This window comes from Sarcophilus harrisii, chromosome 2 (assembly GCF_902635505.1).
Source record: "Sarcophilus harrisii chromosome 2, mSarHar1.11, whole genome shotgun sequence".
In the NCBI taxonomy this organism is placed as follows: Eukaryota; Metazoa; Chordata; class Mammalia; order Dasyuromorphia; family Dasyuridae; genus Sarcophilus; species Sarcophilus harrisii.
Window position 1 is genome coordinate 345,945,693 of NC_045427.1, and position 21,610 is coordinate 345,967,302.

General features: G+C 35.5%; 1 long non-coding RNA gene across 1 annotated transcript in view; it reads right to left on the minus strand.

Moving 5' to 3' along the window:
* The window catches only part of LOC116421138, a 113,070-nt gene extending 91,749 nt beyond the window's left edge, over positions 1–21,321 (minus strand). The window contains exons 1-2 of the long non-coding RNA XR_004231443.1: positions 21,276–21,321; positions 5,722–5,790 (exon numbers count right to left, since the gene is read on the minus strand). This is a non-coding gene — a long non-coding RNA (uncharacterized LOC116421138). The remainder of the gene's footprint in view (positions 1–5,721; positions 5,791–21,275) is intronic.
* Positions 21,322–21,610: the final 289 nt, after the last annotated feature.

Consider the following 21,610-nt stretch of genomic DNA (forward strand, 5'->3'; position numbering starts at 1 on the left):
AAGTGTCTACAGCAAGATTTGAACTCAGGTCCTCCAAACCTCAGGGCTGGGGCTCTACCCACTGCACTATCTTGTTGCCCCTTCCTTACTACATTAGTAGAGCAAAATATTGAACAACAGACCTTTCAGTCTAACTGTCTAGCCTTTCCAACTTTATAGGAATGACCAAAGTTCCATTATGTTATATCAACTCTTTTCACATGACCTTCAATAACTCAAGATCAAAGTGTACTACTCCAGTTTAATCACAGGAGACAGGACTTAGACTGGGCACAGAAGCGCTGAAGGCTCTTATTTCCCTTCCCTCCTTATCCCAAGTGAGAATCTAAGCATCTTGACAGTGAGGACTGTTTCATTTTTTTCTTTATATCATTAGTACCTAGAGATAACATGGCAAGGTAGATAAAAGGCTAGACTTAAAATTAGGAAAACCTGATTTCAAACACTGTCACTAGCATATGCTGGTTGTATGACCCCAGGCAAATCATCTCAGTTGTTCAGTTACTCCAGTCATGTCCGACTCTTCATGAGTCTCATTTGGGATTTTCTTGACTAAGATCCTGGCAACTTATCTTTTTACTTTCTTTGTATCTACAATGCTTAGCACAGTGTCTGGTATATAATAGATATTCAATCAATATTCATTGACTTATTAACATTGAGTTATTGGCAGAATAGGCACCTACCTAAATTCAGGTATCTCAATTCTAAATTCAGCACCATGCTGCCAAACCAGATGTATTTCTACCTTCCACATCTCAATGGGTTTATTTCTCTTCCCTACTGAAAAGGCCAAAGGTAACAATTCAGTAACTTGTTTGAGCAAACTCAAACAATCCTATCACTGCCAAAGCCGCTGGATTTTATGGATGGTGTAGACCCATGCTAGGATATAGGAGCCAATTGTTCCGAGGGCCAGCCCAGAGGCCAAAAGGCAGTCAAAAGGGTTAAACCTGGTCTGACCTTCCATTCCCCTTTATTTTCTAAAGGAAGTTTGTTTAAAAAAAAAAACAAAAAACAAAAACAAACAAAAAAAAAAAAAAAACAAAACTGCAATGATTCTGCTGGATGATGGAAGAATGGAGAGAATCACAGAGAATTAGAGACAGAGATTGGCCATGCCAGTGGCTTTCCTAGTCCCTCTACAAGCCATAACTATGTTTGAATAGACGTTGTCAAAGTGTGGATTATGTAAATAAGTATTTAGGGACTTTTTAAAACACAGATTATTCACCCAATTAACTCTAATGGCCCCTTAGAGCTGTAAGAGGCTATTGTGTAAACACGAGGTGCTGAGGGGTTCTTAACCTGAGGATTTCCTCATAGACTACATTTACAAGTCCACAGTAAAAACTCCCTCTGAGCTCTAACTTGGCAGATAAGTTCATTGCTCGGGAGGGAATTCTTTTCCAAAATTCTGAAAAGGAGAAAAAAAGGGGGGAAAAAAAGATATGTTTTTTTTTTTTAATCAGCCAGGGAGCTGGGTACATAAAGATATAAAATATATTTTTATTTGCCATAAAGTATACATTATATGACATATAACATCTGTGGCCTCTGGCATCCTTTCTTTTCCTCTGCCATCGGGAAAAATCACAGATATTCTCCAACACCCATTTACAATCAAATATTCTAAATGTTTTCTGTTGGACACAAAGTTATGTGCCCAGAACAAGACCCAGCTCCCAGAGTCTGCTAGCCTCCTAGAGCTATTGGGAGCAACCTCTATAAAGACGCATTAGGCAAAAATCCCCCAAACTGAGAAGCAAGGAATAATGGCCTGATACTGCCAGCAACTTAGAATCACTTTTGGGAAAAATGTCTTCTGAGCATCTCTAATGAGTAAGTACTAAGTCCAAAGTGAAGTCAGTTCCCACTGATATTTTCCAAAGGGAAAAATACTTTGAAGATGTCTGATGCATCACTTTGATGAAATTTATCTCTGGCCATCTAGGAAGAAGAATTAAATTCTCACAGAACAAAATAAACTCAGCTTACCAGGTCACTACCCTAGACAATTCCATCAACAAATCAACCAGTACAGCCAACCCCCACACACAGACCCCTAATTAAATGTCTGGGGAGGGGGTTATTCATCTTAGTCTCAAAATTGCAGGTTTCTATGGCATTTTCTTGTTTTTTTTTTTTTCTTGGTTCTTCTTGGGATCATAGTACCACAGATATAGAAGTGGATGAAACCTTTTAAACTATCTACTCCAAAGGACTTGTCATACATAATAGCAGTAAGTGGAATACTTTGGATTTAAACCCAGATTCTCTAACATTATAGCTACTGTTCTATTGTGGCACATTTCTATCTCTCTGACACTGAAATTTGTGAGTCCTTATAGTTAAATTTAATGTAAAAAAAAATTTGAATAAATCAGTGATTTGGAAAGAAATCCAGAGAAGGAAGAAAACAAAGTATTCTAAGGTGTAATCTTGAAGAGTTTCCTAAAGATAGTGGAGATTGAGATGAAATGATAAAACAATAAAATTGTTAATTAATTGTTAATTATTAAGAATTATTGGATTTAAAGAAGAATGAGGAAAGAGACAGATAATATTAATTAAATTTCTGACATAGGAAAAAAAGAGACTGTGCATAAAGAGAGAAGGGCAACCCAGCCTGGCAGAAGTGTTACAAGAATTTTATTCCAGGATATTTCTTCTCATGAATTGATGCATAATAGTCACCATGAAAGAGAGAGTTATGCAGTAAACAGTGCTTCCAAAGCAATGGGACAGGCAGGGTAGTTCGTAACAGATATTTAAAATATCTGGTACTATTGTTTCAGGATCTAATGCCAACTCCACCATTGACTCATTGTGTGACCTCGGACAAGACATTTCTGGGAGAGAGATGCTTTATCTGTAATCTTGAATTAGATAATCTCCAAGATTCCCTTCAAGGTTTTAGAGTCCATATATTTATAATTCTATATCCCAGGATCAACATCAAAACCTTCATATGTTCATTTCAGACTTGTGCTTACTGACAACAGTTTCATAGAAAAGAAGAAAAGGGTATTTCACCATTTGGCTGTTGGTGTTGGTAGTTAGTGCTGCTTTTAGTGCTGGTCCTTCATTTTTGAAGAGGATCAGTTAAATCACGGGGGATGTCTTTACTTGCTCATGTATTGGATTTAAGTGAAGCAGAGTTGTGCAAAGTTACCAGCTTTTAGGAGGAAAATAAATGTGATCATCTGATGTTCTTAAAAACTAAGAATATGTTTTTATACATCTGTCTATATATTTGAAACGATATTCATTCAGTGGCTTGTTTGGGCAACTAACCTCAATAAAACCTTTCACTTGTACTGCAAAGAGACAGAGCCAGAGAGATAAAGAGAAAGAAAGAGGGGGAAGGGAAAGGAACAGGAACAGCCTGAGTAAGATTAAGCCAATATTTATATCTTATAAATTGATCTTACAGAGAAATACAAAGCAAAATAACTATGAAATATACCACACAATCCCCAAATGCTTTCCATCATATCAAATTGGCAGGTAGTAAAAGAGGGTAAAATTGAAGGCTAGAATTGCTGTGAGAAATCAGGTACATAACTAACTGAGAACAAGGAGGGGGAAAGTAACAACAAGAATGGAAGACATTCAGCTTGATCTGTTTGGAAATAATGAAGCATTAGTATAAAAGAAATAGTGTCTATACCCTTTAACTTCTTGGCAGAAGTTTTGCACCTTGGCAGGTGCAAAAGGAGCTATGTTATACAATATTCTTAGTAGCACTATTTGCAATAAGAAAACAAAACCAAAAATTTATGCCCAATGAAAGGACTGATTAAACAAACTGTGACCCATGAATAATATTCTGCTATAAGAAATGATAAATTTTAAAAATACAAAGAAATATGGAAATTCTAGATGAAATGAATCAGGATACAAGAAACTTTTTTTAAAAAAAAATACACTTACTATAAATATGTCAATAATGATCACAATAACCATAACTAAACACAGAAAAAGTCAGAAAGGATCATGGAAACACTCCATGTAATTGTATTACTACATTTGTTTAAGTCAATATATTCAAATACTCAGATGATCTCACCTCTTCCCCATTTTCACTCAAATATCTTTCTCAAAATACCTTTCCCCCCTCTCCTCCTTTACCCATTTTACAGGAAGAAGTGACTCTTCTCCTTATCAAGGCAAGGTAATACACTTTCAAGAGATCCCATTTCATCCTGTTTTCTCCAGCAGATTGTTGTTCACTAACCATGGGAGTCTCATGGGGCTCTATCTTGAATCCTCTTCTTTTCTGCCTTTATACCATTTCATTTGATGATCTTATCAATTCCCATGAATTGAAGCCTAACAAAAAAAGAAATACCCAACAATAATAGGCACCAGGGGACAGGGACAATCCTGCCATTAAGCTGGTAATAACCCTCTAATTTCATTGGCAACAGGTGGAGAAGGATAAGCCTGTTACAATGCTGGTGTTGGGAAACAAGGACAACATTAACAGTTTCTTGACAAGTAGTGAGTTCCCTGTTACTTGAGGTCTTCAAATAGGCTTGTCAGACATGTTGTAAAAAGGATTTTATTTAGGTATCGGTTGGAGTAAATGATCTCTTTCACCTGTTATTCTCCCTGTAAAATACTGGTAGCTGAGGGAAAAAAATCATGCTCAAATTGTGGGATTTCTGCAACAGTGAAATGTAATCATGCCCTCTCTGGGCAGTTTCCCTATCTATATGTACAATGAGGGGTCATTCATGAGGTCCTTTATAACTTTATCATTCCTATAAAATCTTTATTCTTCTCTAGGCAAAATAGAGCCCATGATTTAGAGTCAGCCTGTCCAAGGGACTTTAGACCACTGAGGCCCTTTATCACAGAATTTTTACAAAACTGGCATTAACCATTCAAACCTCCCATTCTGGCCTCTCCCAAGTCCCCTTTGTCTCTTCCACAATGCTAGATGCACCAACAAAGCAGGGAGAAAAGATTAGAGAAGAATGATAGAAATCTGAAAGTAGTGAGAACTGAAGGGAAAACTTATCAGGCTGAGATACATTATAGTAAATTATCTCCTTATAAATAGCAAGGAAAAAGAAAAACAATCCAAGCAAGAGAAGATGTGTTCAAGCTTATAAGGTTGGACATAAGAAGGAAGCCTCATAGAGAAGAATTGTCAAACAAAATGCACTGAAATAGTACTTTGAGGTCAAGATTAAGGGTCATATCCTCTAATTCAGTAGAACCTGTATGAAAAGAAAGAATTGAGTCATTTCTGAGATAATAGATAGAGATGGTTCCTCCAAATTAACATTTCTGTTCTTCCTGCTGGGTTGGGCTGGGTTGGGTTGGATGATAGATTTTCCCTAATAACTTTTGCAGAGAGAATCACATAAGTTAGTTAACAAGCATGTGAGTTTTACATATATCCAATCCTGTCTATTTTACAAGGGAATGAGAGCAAAAAGTATGGCTCCTCTTTTGAGAAGTTCACAATATAACTGGAGAGATAGCCACCTCTTTAAGATCTGAGCTCAGGCTTTTCAACAGAACATTAAAACCATATCATGCACACACACACACACACACACACACACACACACACACACACATACACAGAAAGAGAGAGAGACAGAGCCAGAGAGATAAAGAGACAGAAAGAGAGGGCAGGCAGGGACAGGGACAGGAACAAGGAAAGATGCAATACCTTCACTAGATTGCCTTATGTATAAGTACCTGAAGCCAAGTTTTAGTTCTGATTCCACTTCATTCTGATGCAAATAATGGGAGACTGTCTTTAACAACCTAGAGGGAACAGTGAATGGGAGATTTAAGAAAAAGGGCAAAAACTAGAGGAATCAAAAAGAAAAAGAAAGGAAACTGAGGAAAGAAAGGACAGGAGAAAAGTAGACCATGGAGGGAAATGGTACAGGAGTATAATATAGATTTAGAGAAGGAAATAACAGAGGTTATCTAACCCAAGCCTTTCATTTTACAAATAAAGAAACTGATACCTAAAGAGGTAAAGGAATTTGCCCAAGGTCACCCAAGTAACAAATGGCAGTTGGAATATAAATTCAGTCTTGTTACTCTATCTCCAGCATTTTTTCTACTGCACCAAAAGAAATGAAATATTATATCACCAGAAAGAAGAAATATAAAAATTCAGAGAAATCTGGGAAGACTTGAATCATTCCTATCAAGTGAAATAAGCAAAACCAGGAGAACAATTCACATTATAGCCACAATAATGTCAGTGAAACAACTTTGAAAGACTTGAGAACTCTTATCAATGCAGTGGTTCTACTATGACTTCAAAGAACTGAAATAAACTGATAAATTACAGATACAGGGTTTAAGGACAGTGTCAAGTATAGTCAATATGTCAGTTTGTTTTCCTTAACTATTCTTTGCTGAAAGGGAGTATTCTGTTGATGGCAAAATAAAGTGTATATGTGGGTTGCAATATACATACATATGTGTATACATATACATATATGTGTGTATACATAATACATATATATAGATATAGGCTTATTGTTTATTCCATTAGATTGTAAGCTTATTAAGAGTAGGAACTGTTTCATTATTTGTGCTTGTACCTTCAGGGATTGGCATAGTATATAGTGATGATTTAATAATCACTTTTTGATGATTGAGTAATTGGATACTAGCAATGTAAAACATTGATAAGGAATTGTAAATACAATAATATTATATCAGAATAGAGGAGATGGGACAATCATGAAATGAACACTTTCCCCAAGTGCTCTTAATTAGAGGAAAAATTGTAATGAAGAGGAAGGGACAATAAAGATTCAATAATCAAAATTATACTTCTACATTGTTGCATTGCATCCAAACACTAAAATGCTGCCACTCTCAACCTTTGGAAAGTAATGCCTTCCATTGTCATATTCAAAGGATTTAAGACAGTTTCTGATGGCTAGCCCTATTGTCCTCCTTGTCTAATTACCAACAACTAGAGTAGACTCCATTTTATAGGTGAGGAAAATGAAATTTCCTTTCCTGTAAAGATAACAGTGGAGCATGATTCAGAATTAGGAAATAAAATATCACAGGGGATGAGCTAATTAACTGAATCCATGGATGCTGTCACTGTGCTGTAGAATACATAGTAGTTAAAAGCTGCTTCATATGGAAAAATTCATATGGAAAACTGAAAGATCAAGAATATCAAAGGTAATAAAAAGAAGTGGGTGGAGAATGAGTGTAAAGGGAATCTACCAGATCTCAAATTGCATTACAAAAATTGACAATACTCTACCACTTTAAAAAGAGAGGGGGGGGGGAGATCAGTGAATACATCAAATACACATTATACAGAAGCAAATAAATACAACAGCAGAATGTTTAATAAACCCAAGGACCCCAATTACTAGTAAAAGACTCACTATTTAACTAGGAAAGTTGGAAAACATTCTGGCAGAAATTAAGTTTAGACTATTTCTCATACAGTATATTGAAATGAGCTCCAAATGAATACATGATCTAGATATAAAAGGTCACATTATAGATAAATTAGAGGAACATACTAAAATTGCCTTTTGGATCTATGGATAGAGAGTTCATGATTAAATAAATGATAGAGAGAATCACACAAGATTGAATTTATAATTTTAATTATATAAAATTTAAGAATTTTTGCACAAATAGATATAATTAAATAGATATTAAAAGGGAAACAAGTAAATGGGGAAAAATTGGAGCAAGTTTTTCTAATAAAGATCTCATATTCAAGTTACACGTAAGGACTCAAATTTGTAAAATTAAAAACTATTCCTCATAAATAAATGTCATATATTTTATATATGAATAAGCAGTTTTCAAGGAAAGAAATCCAATCTATCAAAAATCATGTGAAAAAATGCTCTAAATTAACTAATAAGTAGAGAAAGAAATATTTATGCAACTTTGAAGTTCTACTTCAGGTCAATTAGAATGCACATAATAACAAAAGAAGAAAATGGAAAATGATAAAGCATCTGTGAGAAAATAGGTACACTAGGACACTGTTGATGGAACTGTGAATTGGTGCAGTTAACCTGGAAAGCAATTTGGAACTATACCCAGAAAATTATCAAACTTCAAAGTCCTTTGACTTTGACTTTGACTGCCCTCTCCCCCCAAAATAAAAAAAGATGTACAAAATACTTATGTATATATGTACAATATCCATATTTATTTTCGTTAATATTTTATATCTATATGAATACCTACATATACAAAAATGTTCATAGAAGTTTTTTTTGTGGTAGTCAAAAATTCAAAACTAAAGAAGTGATCTATTGGGGAATGTTGTGTATATGAATATAATGGAATATTATTGTGCTGTAAGAAACAATGTAATGGACAATTCCAGAGGAAATTTTTGCTTTCCAGGATGGCTAAACCAATTTGCAACTTCACTACTAGTGTATTTTATTTTCTCAGAGCCCGTCTAGCTGTTTGTATTTTAACTGCAGCACTGACGGGTCATATTCTCACTATTCCAAATCTCAGCAACCACCACCTTAATCAGTTAATGGCCATTGAGGTAAGACTGTCCACTATCAAAAAGATTGTGACTCACTCAGATGGTTGTTAGCATTTTTTTGGCAACAAAATATTTTTAATTAAGGTATTTACATTTTTTAGACATAATGCAATCACATACTTAACAGACTACAGTACAGTGTAAACATAACTTTTCTATGTACTAGGAAACCAAAATTCCTGTGACTCGCTGTATTGCAATATTCACTCTATTTCAGTGGTCTGGAATCAAATCCACAATATCTCCAAGTAATGCCTATACCATTACTCTGAGATAGTAGGAAAAATGGAAAGCACTCATATGTACAAAAATATTAAAAGCAGCACTTTTTTGTTATAGCAAAGAACTGGAAAGCAATACACTATCTGTTGTTTGGAGAATGGCCAGATAAATAAAAGAAATTAATTCCTAGGTGAGTTTGTCTGAATTAATGCAGAGTAAAGTGAGCAGAAATAGGAGAATCATTTATATAACTACAACATTGTAAAGAAAAACAATTTTGAAAGATTTAAGAACTCTTATCATTGCAATGACCAGCCCTGACTCCAGAGGACTGCTGATAAAACATGCTTCCACTATTTTACAGAGTGACAATGGACTAGAGAAATGTAGAATAAGACTTAAATTTTTAAATTATTTCACTAATGTGTGTTTGCTTTTACTTATTTGTCGCAAGGAAGATTTTGTTTGTTCTGGGTTTGGGGGTTTTATGTAGGTCAAAGAATCAGGGTTGAGAGTTGGACTTGTGATAGTAATACCAAAAGAGAAAAGAATAAGTGTCAATGAAGCATTTTTAAATATACAAAAAGAAAGTTTGAGAGAAACAGAGACAAAGCATGACAGCTTTGGAAACACCATACTATATTTTTATTCATTTAAGTTCATAAAAATAATAGATTTGGAGCTGGAAGAAAGCATAGAGGATGACAAGTCCAATCCCCTTTATTTTACAGATAAGAAAACAGACTCTGAGCAATGGCTTGACCAAAATTACATATTCAATAAGTGTCTGAGTTAGGATTTTTGAAAGCTTCTCCAAATCTAGTACCCTGTTCACTCTACACCACAGTACTTCTCAATTAAGATTCTTTTTCTTACTATCAAGACAGAAAAGTTCATTTTAATTGTATTTATTAAGTCCAGTATAAAAGCAAATTAAAATTTTTATCTTTTTTATTCTTTATGGAAATGCTCATATTTTGTTGGTATTTATTCAAGTTCATAATAATAAAAAATAAAAATTTATTTTAAAAAACGCTGGCTTAATGAATGAAATCTAGTTCTCATATACTGAGAGATCAATAAATCAGAGAGTATAACAAAAGATTACCTATTGGTTTTGTATTTGCAGTGGTGTTTTCCCAAAGGAACTGAGAGATGTATGAGAGCAGGAACTGTATTTCCTCCTCTCAAACTGCCCACAACACCCAAAACAGGGTCAGAAATGTAGTAGATGCTCAATAAATGTCAAGCTAATTTTAACTAAGTGGCCTACTGCAGGTACATCAAAGACATTGTGCCATATTTGCCATCTCGCTTCGGATGATTAATTTCATAAGTCTCACTGTCTAATTTCAAATGGAATCTGTTTTCCTCCAAAACTCAGTTCAAAAACTATCTTCTTCATGAAACTTTTCCTGATACTCTTCCCCACAGTTGCTAAGTCCCTCTCTCCTAATATTACCTTGGATTTATTTTGCATGTATATATTCTGTTCACCCTCCCCAAACAGAATGTAAATTCCTTGAAGGCAAAAATGATTTCACCTTTGTCTTTGTATTCCCATTACTCAATACAATAAGCTTGTTGATTGATACAACAGTTGATTGATCATCTAGCTTTAACTTGAATATAAAAAGACAGGGGAACTCCTGAAGCAATTCATTTCTTTTGGATTGTAAAGAAGTTTCCCTGACATGTACATCAGTCAACTCTAGGCAAAACTGCCATTTCACACTCTTAGGAGAACTTTTACTGTTCTCTTCCTGGAAAGGTAGGTACTGAGTTACTTACCTGTAAACTGAGTGGGTTACACCACTGTGGGTGTAGCCCTTCTGCTCCTCCCTATTTATTACACTTTCTGGTATTTAACCTGACCCCATTTCTCCAAACCCACCCAGAATGCAACACCAGGTGTGAGTTCATTTGAGATTCAGTCTGATTTATATTCTAGCATTAAACTGTTGCAACAGACTGTCAAATTAATTTATAGTCACAAAATCTCAGCATTGAAAAAATAACTTCTACCTGAGGCATGAAATTCAAGGTGGCTTTTCCTTCTCTGTTATCATACACAGAGAAGAACATAGGTACAGAGAACTCAAAAGAATAGATAATACAGAAGTCACTTAAACACATTAACTGTTGGACATTGCCAATGTGTCTATTTCTTTGCTTGATTATGTTTATTTGTTACAGGGGAGATTTTTCTTTGGTTGGTATTTTGTTTTTGTTTTTGGTTTTTTTTTTGTGGCTGTTGCTGTTGTTGGGTTTGGTTTTTTTTTTTTTGGTGGGATGGGAGGGATCTTTTGGGTCTACATATAGGAAGGCAAAGAATCAAGTTTGAGAAGCATAGCTTATGCTAAATGAGGAAGTGGTCCTGGCAGAGAAAGGCCAAAGATCTATTATATTAAAACTCCTTGAAGCCTTTAATATAGTGGAAATATATTGCTCATATTTCTGTGACCCATGTAACCTTGAACTCTCAGACTTAGTCAACATTTATTGATTGAATGGAACTTAACTAAAAGGAAGGGAAGGAAGTCCTGAAATATGGAAAAATGAGAGATAATTATATCATCATTCAAATCACCCTGGCTTTGTGCTTACCATAAAAATGAGTTCAACAAACCCAGGGCAAAACAACAAAATGGGAAAGATGTGATTTCATTAACTCTCAGTATAACGTAAGATCTTAGTGTGTGAACTCCCTTTATCAAGAAAGATCACCACACATTTATAACTTGATAGACTTAAAGCACATGGACACTTAGGTGTCTTAGTGGATAAAGCACTGAATCTGGAGTGAGGAAGACCCGAGTTAAAATCCAACACTATCTGTATGACCATGGGCAAAATCACTCAACTCTGTTTGCCCTGGTTTTCTCATCTATAAAATGAACTGGAGAAGGAAATGGCAAACCTCTCCAGTATCTTTGCCAAGAAAATTCCAAATTTTTCCTGAACAAGACCCAAAGCACAAATCTGTCATTTCCCTATTCAAGAAACCTTATTAGCCCCCTATGATTTCAAAGATGTAATACAAAGTCTTCCTTTTGGCATTTAAAGGTCTTTACAGTCTGGATCCCACTTTTTTCTCAGTTAAGCATTCTTAACTTTTTTTTTTTTAACATCATGGATCATTTTGATAGTATGGTGTGGTCAATGAACCCCTTCTCAGAATAATATTTTTAAATATATAAAATAAGATACATAGGATTACCAAGGAAACTGATTATTTCAAAATACTGTTGTCAAAATATAAAAACCCCAAATTTGCTATATATTAACATTACACTACAATATAACAGGCCTATATTATAGTAATGTTGAAGCAGTGATAAGTATAAATAATATTTCGTACCAACTATTATAATAACTATAATGCAATAGGAAACTATCTGTGATTTCTTTGGGCAACAAAGGGCCAGTGCTCTATCCACTGTACCATCTAGCTGTCCCTCAAGATATAATTTTCTTAAGAAAAAAGATTGTTTTATTTTTCATTTGGTAAAATTGTATTTTGTATCTTCAGCACTTGGCAAATAGTTGGAACTTACTGAATGGAAGAGAATGTAATGGAACTGAATTAACAGATAAATCCTAGATAATTGGTTGAGGCAAGAAGACAAAAACAAAAGCAGAAGACTCACAGAGACAGTAATTATGAAAGACAGAATTTGAACCCAGATTTTTCTGCCTCCAAGCTGTTACACTAGGGAGGATATCAAATTTTCAACTTAGTGACAGACCTATGAGAAAAAAGCTACCTGTTGCCTGAGGAAACACTGTTTCAGAGTCATGAACAAGTTTCTCCTCAAAACAGGCCAAAAGACCTCAAAACCTACCACAGAGGGATATGAGGAAGATTAATGACATCAGGTTTGAAAAGCTCCTTTGAAATCCTTAGAAGAGGTTGCTATGCAAATACAAAGTCTGGTTGGGCACCAGTGTTCTGAATTCCAGCAGTGTCAGGTAGAATTTGGCCATAAAAAGTCAAGGAAGCTAGGGGTGTTCCAATTTCCCAACAGGACATGAGGGAAATTTTGACAAGAATAATTCTGAGTATCATAAGTCACACTTCCTCCTTTCTCCAGAATAGGAATTCTTCTGTCAGACAAAGGCATGAAAAAAAAGAAAGGGGGTCATTAGCATCACTAGAACTCCAAAACCAAACCCAATACTGGGATCTAGAGTCAATTGGCTCTTGTAGAAGGGCTTGGGAAAGGCAACTATTCTGAAATTTTCTCCTTTTTTTCCCCCCTCTTCAGCCATTGGGAATCAACAAATTTTGTCAATGTCAAATGTATTCTTTTCCTTTCCTTTCTTTCCTTCTTTCCTTCTTTCCTTCCTCCCTCCCTCCCTCCATCTTTCCTCTTCCTCTCTCTCTCTCTCTCTCTCTCTCTCTCTCCTTTCCTTTTTCATACACACACACATGCATGCAGACATGCAGGGAACAAAAGGATTTTTTCTACTTTCAATACATTAAAACATATTATAATTTCCATATTTTACAACATTGTCTTCCATTCATAATCAAAAACTCCTCTATCACTGATCCAGCCAAGGGTGATAACTTTTAAATTATTAAATTTAATTTCTTTTATAAGGACAACAGAACTTACTCTCTGGGTTTATTTTATTCAAATAACTCCTTTTCCCATATATGGCAGGGTGCACTGTTGGCTGGAGTAAGTTGTGTTTTTCCTTATTAAGAAATTTACAAGGTCAGAAAACAGTGAGTGTTCTCTGCTGTATGCTCCCTGTTCTCAAATGTTAAGTACTGGCAGATGCTCAGCCAAACAGTGACCCTATCCAGGGGGCTAGACAACTTTGGGTATCAGTCAGGGATCCACCCATCACCCTTGAAGCAATGGTTTTTTCTTAAGCAACTGAGCAGTTAGTTGGATCATAGATTTAGTGTTAGAGAGAACTCTAGAGATTATCTAGTCCAAATGCCTTATTTTACAGAAAACGAAATTGAAGCTTTAGAGAGATCATGTGATTTGCATGAAGTCATGCGACTTGCAAAAAACATCACAGAGGTAGTATATGGTGAAGCTAAGATTTCAACCCTTATTCTCTGTTCTAAATCCAATGCTCTTGCCACTGATCTATGATTTGTTTTCACTTGTCTCTTGGGTCCACAAGAAGAGTGAATAGACTGGATATTGTCAAGAGCAGAATTTGAAATCACTGTCTTCCCATGACAATTCCTCTTTTTTTTTCTTTAAAGACTCCGAGTGCACTTCTCAGTGTATAATACATCTTAAAATAGAATGTGCCAAGTATAAACTTTGTAGGGATGGTCATGCCATCTTGCCAAAGCAAGCAACAATTCCATCTTTGCCCTAATAGATTTTCCCTAAATATTAGTAACACTTAGCTTAGAATATTATACCCATCATTCAAGAGCCCAAAATATGCCCAGCCCTATACCAAGCACTGGGAGCTAAACAAGAGAAGAAGATATAATATTGCCCTTAGGAAACTTAGAGTATTACTAGGAAGAGAAATCTCACAAGAAACAAATTAAAGTTTCATAGCAGACAACATAAAGAAGCCAGAGTGATTAGGACTTTTGTAGCTTCCTCTGTATATTTACTATGTCTGATTTTGGATCACATACCTTGTATCCCCTATCTTGTTTCCTCTACTAGATTTTAAATGTAGAGACTATTTAGGGAGAACATTATAACTATTATTAGAGCATTAGAGTATTTCTCACATAAAAAACTATTTGGCCCAGAGGGCAGAATGAAAAGCAAGGATGAAAATCACCAAAAAAAGTTACATTTAAGCTAGATTCAGGAAAAACTCTTCACTAGAGCTCACCAAACAGAGAGCATTACTCTCAAAGGTGGTAGATAGGTTTCATCCTCACTGCAGGTCTTTGAACAAAGGCTAGATTCCCATCTATCGATTCATCAAAGGAAGGTATTCTTCTTCAGAAATGGGTTGGATTAGAAAGTCTCCCTTCCAACAAGATTCTGTGATTCTATAATACTTGAGGGCAAAGACTGCAACTTAATTGATCCTGAATTCTTGGAAGAAAATGGACTTTGATCCCATTGGCAGGAGCTAGCTTTATTCCTAATTCTCCATTCACCCTAAAATGAGATAGCTCTTCAAGATTTCCAATCAGAGACTGAACAATCAAAACAAATAAGGACTTTCAAAATCATCTAGCTCAATGCCCTCATTTCGCAGATGAGAAAGCTTCAGCCCTGAAAGGGAAATGGATCAGTCCATACGCCACACGGGCCACACACTGAGCTAGTGCCAAAGTTAGGACTAGACCTGAGGTCTCCTGACTCCCAACCCGAGTCTTTCCACTATTCCAAAGTTTACCATGGTCAGTGTAATACCACCTATGCCCACCTGAGCTTTGCAGTTGGCAATCTTACTCAACTCTAATAGAAACAAATTTCCAGTAAAAACATCCAAAAAGAAAGTTCTGGCCAATACAATAAATAGTTCTCAGCATGTAAGGTACACTAAATATGTAAGGCACCATGGTGTGGTTTGGCATAAGAAAGTCCAAAGTCCTGGCTTTGGCATTGATTTCCTTGAATAGGTCACTTAAATCTCCCTGTGCCTCTGTTTCACCTGTAAAATAAGGCAATTGAATGGCATGATCTCTAAAGTTCCTCCCAGCTTTAAATCTAGATCCTTGATTTCCTTTTTTCTTTCCTTTTTGAAATTTTTTTCAACAAACACTTAGTTTTCTCACCCTACCTCCAAATCATTAATTTATGAGATGCATCATAATAATGCAATAAGAGCATAGAGAACCTGGACTCAGGAGAAACTGGATTAAAATTCTTTCTCTGATAGATATTTCCTTTGTGATCATGTTCAAGTCACTTAACCTCTTAATACCCCTTCAGATGATGCTAAAAGGCTTTGGAACAAAGAGAAATTGTGGATATGCATTGGCAGAATGAGCTATCATACAATGTACCCTATACTGATGATATCATGGGTTCAGATCCTCAGAAATATACAAATAAGATATCACTTAAAAAATAGCATAGCTTTCATCCAAAAATCATTTTAAATACTTAGCAAGTCATTATGTTATGCCCTAGAAACAAAAAATAAAACAAAACAAAACAACACCTATCCTCGACGAGATTACGTTCTATTTGAGAAATATAACATGCAAATATATAAATATGTATGGCAATTTGAGGAGGAAGAAACAAATACAAATAACCAAAGGGATTAGGTAAGGCTTTGCAGAAGCAATAGCCCATGAGAGGAACTCCAAAGGAAGCAAAGGATTCCAAAAGATGGAATTGAGGAGAGCATATATTCCAGACCAAAAGAAGAGATCAATTGTACTAAACCACCCACATGCCTCAACTCAAGCCAGGAGCATTTAAATTTGTGAGTTAGCTGGCTGTGGTTAAAGCTGTTGCTTTTAGTCATGGAACAGACAAAAAGTGGTCTTCCCAAGGATTGAACCAAAGACCTTGGCCTTAGTGTGCCATATTCTGAGTTCCTAGGGGTGCCAACAGTTGACCAAATCTCTGTTGAGTCCAGATGAAATGCTAGTGCTTATGCTCTCAATTAAATACCAGGCCCAAAGAATTAACTAAAGCCTGTTGATTCAGTGTTATTTGGATGAATGTGACCAATAATGATATGTGAGAATAGCAAATGGATTCACCATTTTATTCCTTGCCAACTCTACAGCCAACTCAAGATTATCTGGTGATGAGGGACAGAGAGAGAAATTCAATGAAGTTGGCAGAGTTCCCTTCAATGTCCTTTAATAAAATAATTTACATAGGACTGAGGCATGAAAAACTTCAAATCTCATTCCAAATCTCTACTTAGTTACAGAAACTTTCAAGTGGGTGGGGAGCATACAGTATCTGAGTGTCCCTACAATGATCAAGAATTTTTTCTGCCAGAAGAATATTGATTCTGTCACTTGGCCTGCTGTCTGCTGGTCAATGGTCCAATATTCTTCACCCAACAAAACTGTTTCTGATGGGGCCACCTCATTGAAACTTTAGTGATCCAAGAGAAAGCCAGACTTGGTAGGGAGAGGAATAAAAGTATTATTATTCTTTCTATATTACTCCCATCCATGTTGTTTCCAAGAGAATGAAGCCCAAGGAACATCACAGATTTCTACATAAAGAGCATGGATTGGAAGTATTGACGCACTGACTGATGGAATGACTAACTTATTATGTATGTTGTAATGTAATCACATTGTGATTACAGCACCTTTCCTGTTATTAAGGCACTCAGGGAACCTCAGACAGACTTTGGCTTCTTTCCTTGGGGCATGAACATCAGCCATTGTTACAAAGTAAGTATTGCTATCTCATTTTACAGATGAAAATACTGAGGTAGCTTAATTAAAGCATTTAGCTTACACCTAAAAGATTTCAGCTAATCCTGACCATTTTAAGCTAGATCTAGTCCTAGAAACACCATATTAAACTATTTATTATACCTACAAAACACTTATTAAGCCCTAGTATAGGTGATAGAACAGTCAAACACCTAGGCACAATAGAGAAAGTACCGTGAGGGAACGTTGAAAGATTCCATCCTGTAAGCACTAAAAAGCAAAGACTTCACCTTCTACCTTTTGCATAATGATTTAGCCAGTCAAACCGGACAAAACGAATTAAAGCCCGCCTTCCCGAAATTAAGTGAGCTATTGTAGAACAGTTGACAGAACGAATTCGTCTGTGTAGCAAAACAGTGAGATGATTTTACAATAGAGGTGTACTCTATTGGAGTACTACTATTCCAAGAAAAAGGTAGCATTGGAAAAAGACAAAAAAGCAATTTCTTCTTAGAGTTGTACAAACTATTTCTTCATAAGAAAACATCAAACAAGACTGGATGGAGTCAATGTGGATATGACAGCATTCACCCTGACTGGACAGTTTTATAATGATGGTCATGGCAATGAAGGTTACATATGCTGTCAAATATGGTAACTATACTGATTCATCTTGATTAACTTCTTTTTTCCTCTTTCTTTTTTATCCTTTAGGGTTTTTTAATTTGTTTGTTTTGGGTTTTCTTTTTTTTTTTAAGCAATCCTTTTCGATTTTTATTTATTAAGTCTGATACATTGGGCCACACCAAAAAGTAGGTTGTTATCCATTTAGCATTCTGTAGAATGAGATTCTAACATCAACCTTACCAACTAATATAGGAGTTGAAAAACAGACATGAAAATAAAAAATGAATTTTCAACTCAAGCCATTTCCAAAAGTACCACCATAACATATATGTGTGTCTGTGTGCGTAACTTACTATAAGAATTCAAAATGCCATATACTGATAGTTGAGAGTATTTCAGAGTTGGAAGGAACCAAAATGACATTTAGTCTAATCTTTCATTGTACACAAGGGAAAACTAAGGCCCAAAGAGGTTAATGACTCTTCCAATATCACATAGCAAGACATGAGGTGGAATCAGAATTCTGGTCTCCTAGGTCCAGTCCACTCAAATATTCTACATGTTTCCTTTTCTAGGTCTTAATCACCTCTTAATAGTTCATCGGGCTTTCAAAAGAGGTTAAAAAACAATGATCCTCTGTCTATGGGAATATTTTTCTAAAACTATGTGTATAAGTATTTCTCCCATTTTAAGGCTTTTGTTGATCATAAAAAACATTTATCCAGTAACTGTTCAAGATATTTACATCACTTTAAGATATTTACAAGATATAATACATAACAATCTAGAGATGGTTTCTCTTTTAACCTTTGTTATAAGGCATTCCACCCTACCATACTCCAGTGGATATAGTGTTAGACATGGAAAGAAAAAGACCTAACATAAAATTCTGCCTCAAATAGTGTGTGATTTACCTTTTACCTGCCACAGTTTTCCCAACTGTAACTTGGGGCATAAAATTAATAAAGTGATTTATAAACTTTGAAGTGCTATATAAGTGTTAACTATGTTTTAAATTATTGGTGTAAGAGTCTTGGCAATAGTCATCCTCAGCCTCTGAAGATATATATTATCTAGAGCAACTCTTATGAAAAAAAAGGGTCAACCATCCCTAAAACTGCCATCCACAGAGCAGACAAATTTGCCTAGATAAAGCAGCAAGGTTCCCTGAAGAAGAAATAGCAAATATCATGTACCAGTCAAATCAAACCACCTCAACTCTGACTATCCCAGAAGGATGCAACCCAGAACTCTGAACCCCAAGAGCCTTTGGAATAGCAAGGCTTCCAGTTCAGTGCCCACAATTATCACTCTGGAATCACAGCAGCACCTAAGAAGATAAAACCTGGCAACTAACTGCTCCTGCAGTACTATCAATAGGAGCAACTACTGAAGACCCAAAGAAAAAAAGTTCTTATCACCAAAGTCCTTGACCCTGTCAAATATTTTAACATCAGAAACTGATATGATTTTATCTGTGGAAATGGCAATAAAGAAGAGACATTTGCATGCATTTGGCTGCTGTGCCCTAAGTCCCTTGGAACTTTTCCATCTTGCTGCTGAGACCTTCCAAAAAAGTATTATCTACTCTATGCATCTGAGAACTTCCTTCCTTCTTTCTTTCTTTCCTTCCTGTCTTCCTTCCTTCCTTCTTTCCTTCCTTCCCTCCTTCCTTCCTTCCTTCCTTTCTTCCTTTTTTTCTTCCTATATCCTCTTGTTCCTTCCTTTCTCCTTCCTTCTTTTCTTCCTTTATTTTTTCCTTCCCTCCTTCATTTATTTTTCTTAGAAATTTCTTTTCTTGGGAAGGAATTTATGACCAAAGAAGAACTAGAGGTCATTATTGATCACAAAATAGAAAATTTTGATTATATTAAATTGAAAAGTTTTTGTACAAACAAAACTAATGCAGACAAGATTAGAAGGGAAGCGATAAACTGGGAAAATATTTTTACAATCAAAGGTTCTGATAAATGCCTCATTTCCAAAATATATAGAGAACTGACTCTAATTTATAAGAAATCAAGCCATTCTCCAATTGATAAATGATCAAAGGATATGAAAAGACAATTTTCAGACAAAGAAATTGAAACTATTTCTAGCCATATGAAAAGATGCTCCAAGTCATTATTAATCAGAGAAATGCAAATTAAGACAACTCTGAGATACCACTACACACCTATCAGATTGGCTAGAATGACAGGGAAAGATAATGCATTCTGCATTGGGAGGGGAGGGGAGGGGATGTGGGAAAACTGGGACACTGATACATTGTTGGTGGAATTGTGAATACATCCAGCCATTCTGGAGAGTGATTTGGAACTATACCCAAAAAGTTATCAAACTGTACAAATCCTTTGATCCAGCAGTGTTACTACTGGGCTTATATCCCAAAGAGATTTTAAAGAAGGAAAAGGGACCTGTATGTGCAAGAATGTTTGTGGCAGCCCTGTTTGTAGTGGCCAGAAACTGGAAACTGAGTGAATCGCCATCATTTGGAGAATGGCTGAATAAATTGTGTTATATGAATATTATGGAATATTATTGTTCTGTAAGAAATGACCAACAGGATGATTTCAGAGAGGTCTGGAGAGACTTACATGAACTGATGTGAAATGAGCAGGGCCAGGAGATCATTATATACATCAACAACAATACTGTATGATGATCAATTCTGATGGATGTGGCTTTCTTCAACAATTAGATGAACCAAATCAGTCCCAATAGTGAATAATAATGAACTGAAGCAGACACATCCAGTGAAAGAACTCTGGGAGATGACTATGAACAACTACATAGAATTCCCAACCCCTCTATTTTGTCCACCTGCACTTTTGATTTCCTTCACAGGTTAATTGTACACTATTTCAAAGTCCAATTCTTTTTGTACAGCAAAATAACTGTTTGGACATGTATACATATATTGTATTTAACTTATACTTCATCATATTTAACATGTATTGGTCAATCTGCTATCTGGGGGAAGAAGTGGGGAAAAGGAAGGGAAAAGTTGGAACAAAAGGTCTTGCAATTGTCAATGCTGAAAAATTACCCATGCATATATCTTGTAAATAAAAAGATATAATAAAAAATAGATAGCACGGAGAAAGCTATAAGAAGACAAAAAAAAAGAAAAGAAATTTCTCTTCTCTCCTTGTTTTTTTTCAGAATTCAGTTCCAGGGCTACCATTTGCATGAAATCCTTCCTTATTCCACACATATATATCAACTAGAGATGCTTTTCCTCCTCTAAATTGCCTTGTATTTATTTTGAGTGTGTGTATATATATCTATATATACATCTACATATCTATATCTGTGTTGTCTTCTCCCATGGAATAAAAGCTTTTCAAGAGCAGAGACGGTTTCATTTTCATGAGTGTATGTGTTCAATATCGTAATTATTTCCAATCAGCAAATAGTAAATATAATAAGTACTTGCTGATGGGTTTATTGGTAGATAGGGCAAGCAGATAAATAGAAATGACTGGGATATAATAACAGAAGATTCTTGTTTGTAAGAGTATCAGAGTAAGAGTTAGGAGATGTGAATGTGGACTTGAGTCTGCTACTTACTACATCACAATGAAGCTATGACTTCTTTCCTGAGATCTTCAGTTTCCTCATCTAGAAAATGGGAGAAATAATGCTTGATATGTCTATTTGCATGTGAGCAAGTTGCTTTGTTAAACTCAAAGTGTACTAGAAATGTGAGCTATACACATGAGTGATTTTATAGAATGTTTAACAACCAGCTTTTGGGGAGAGGGATATATGCACAGCATACTTTTAAATTTAATGTACATTATTAATTCTCCATCACATTTAAAATCTAAGCAATATATAAAATAACAAATCACACCCTGGTTTGCAACATTTGCCTGTTTACTAGGTGTAAATGCTCACAACGA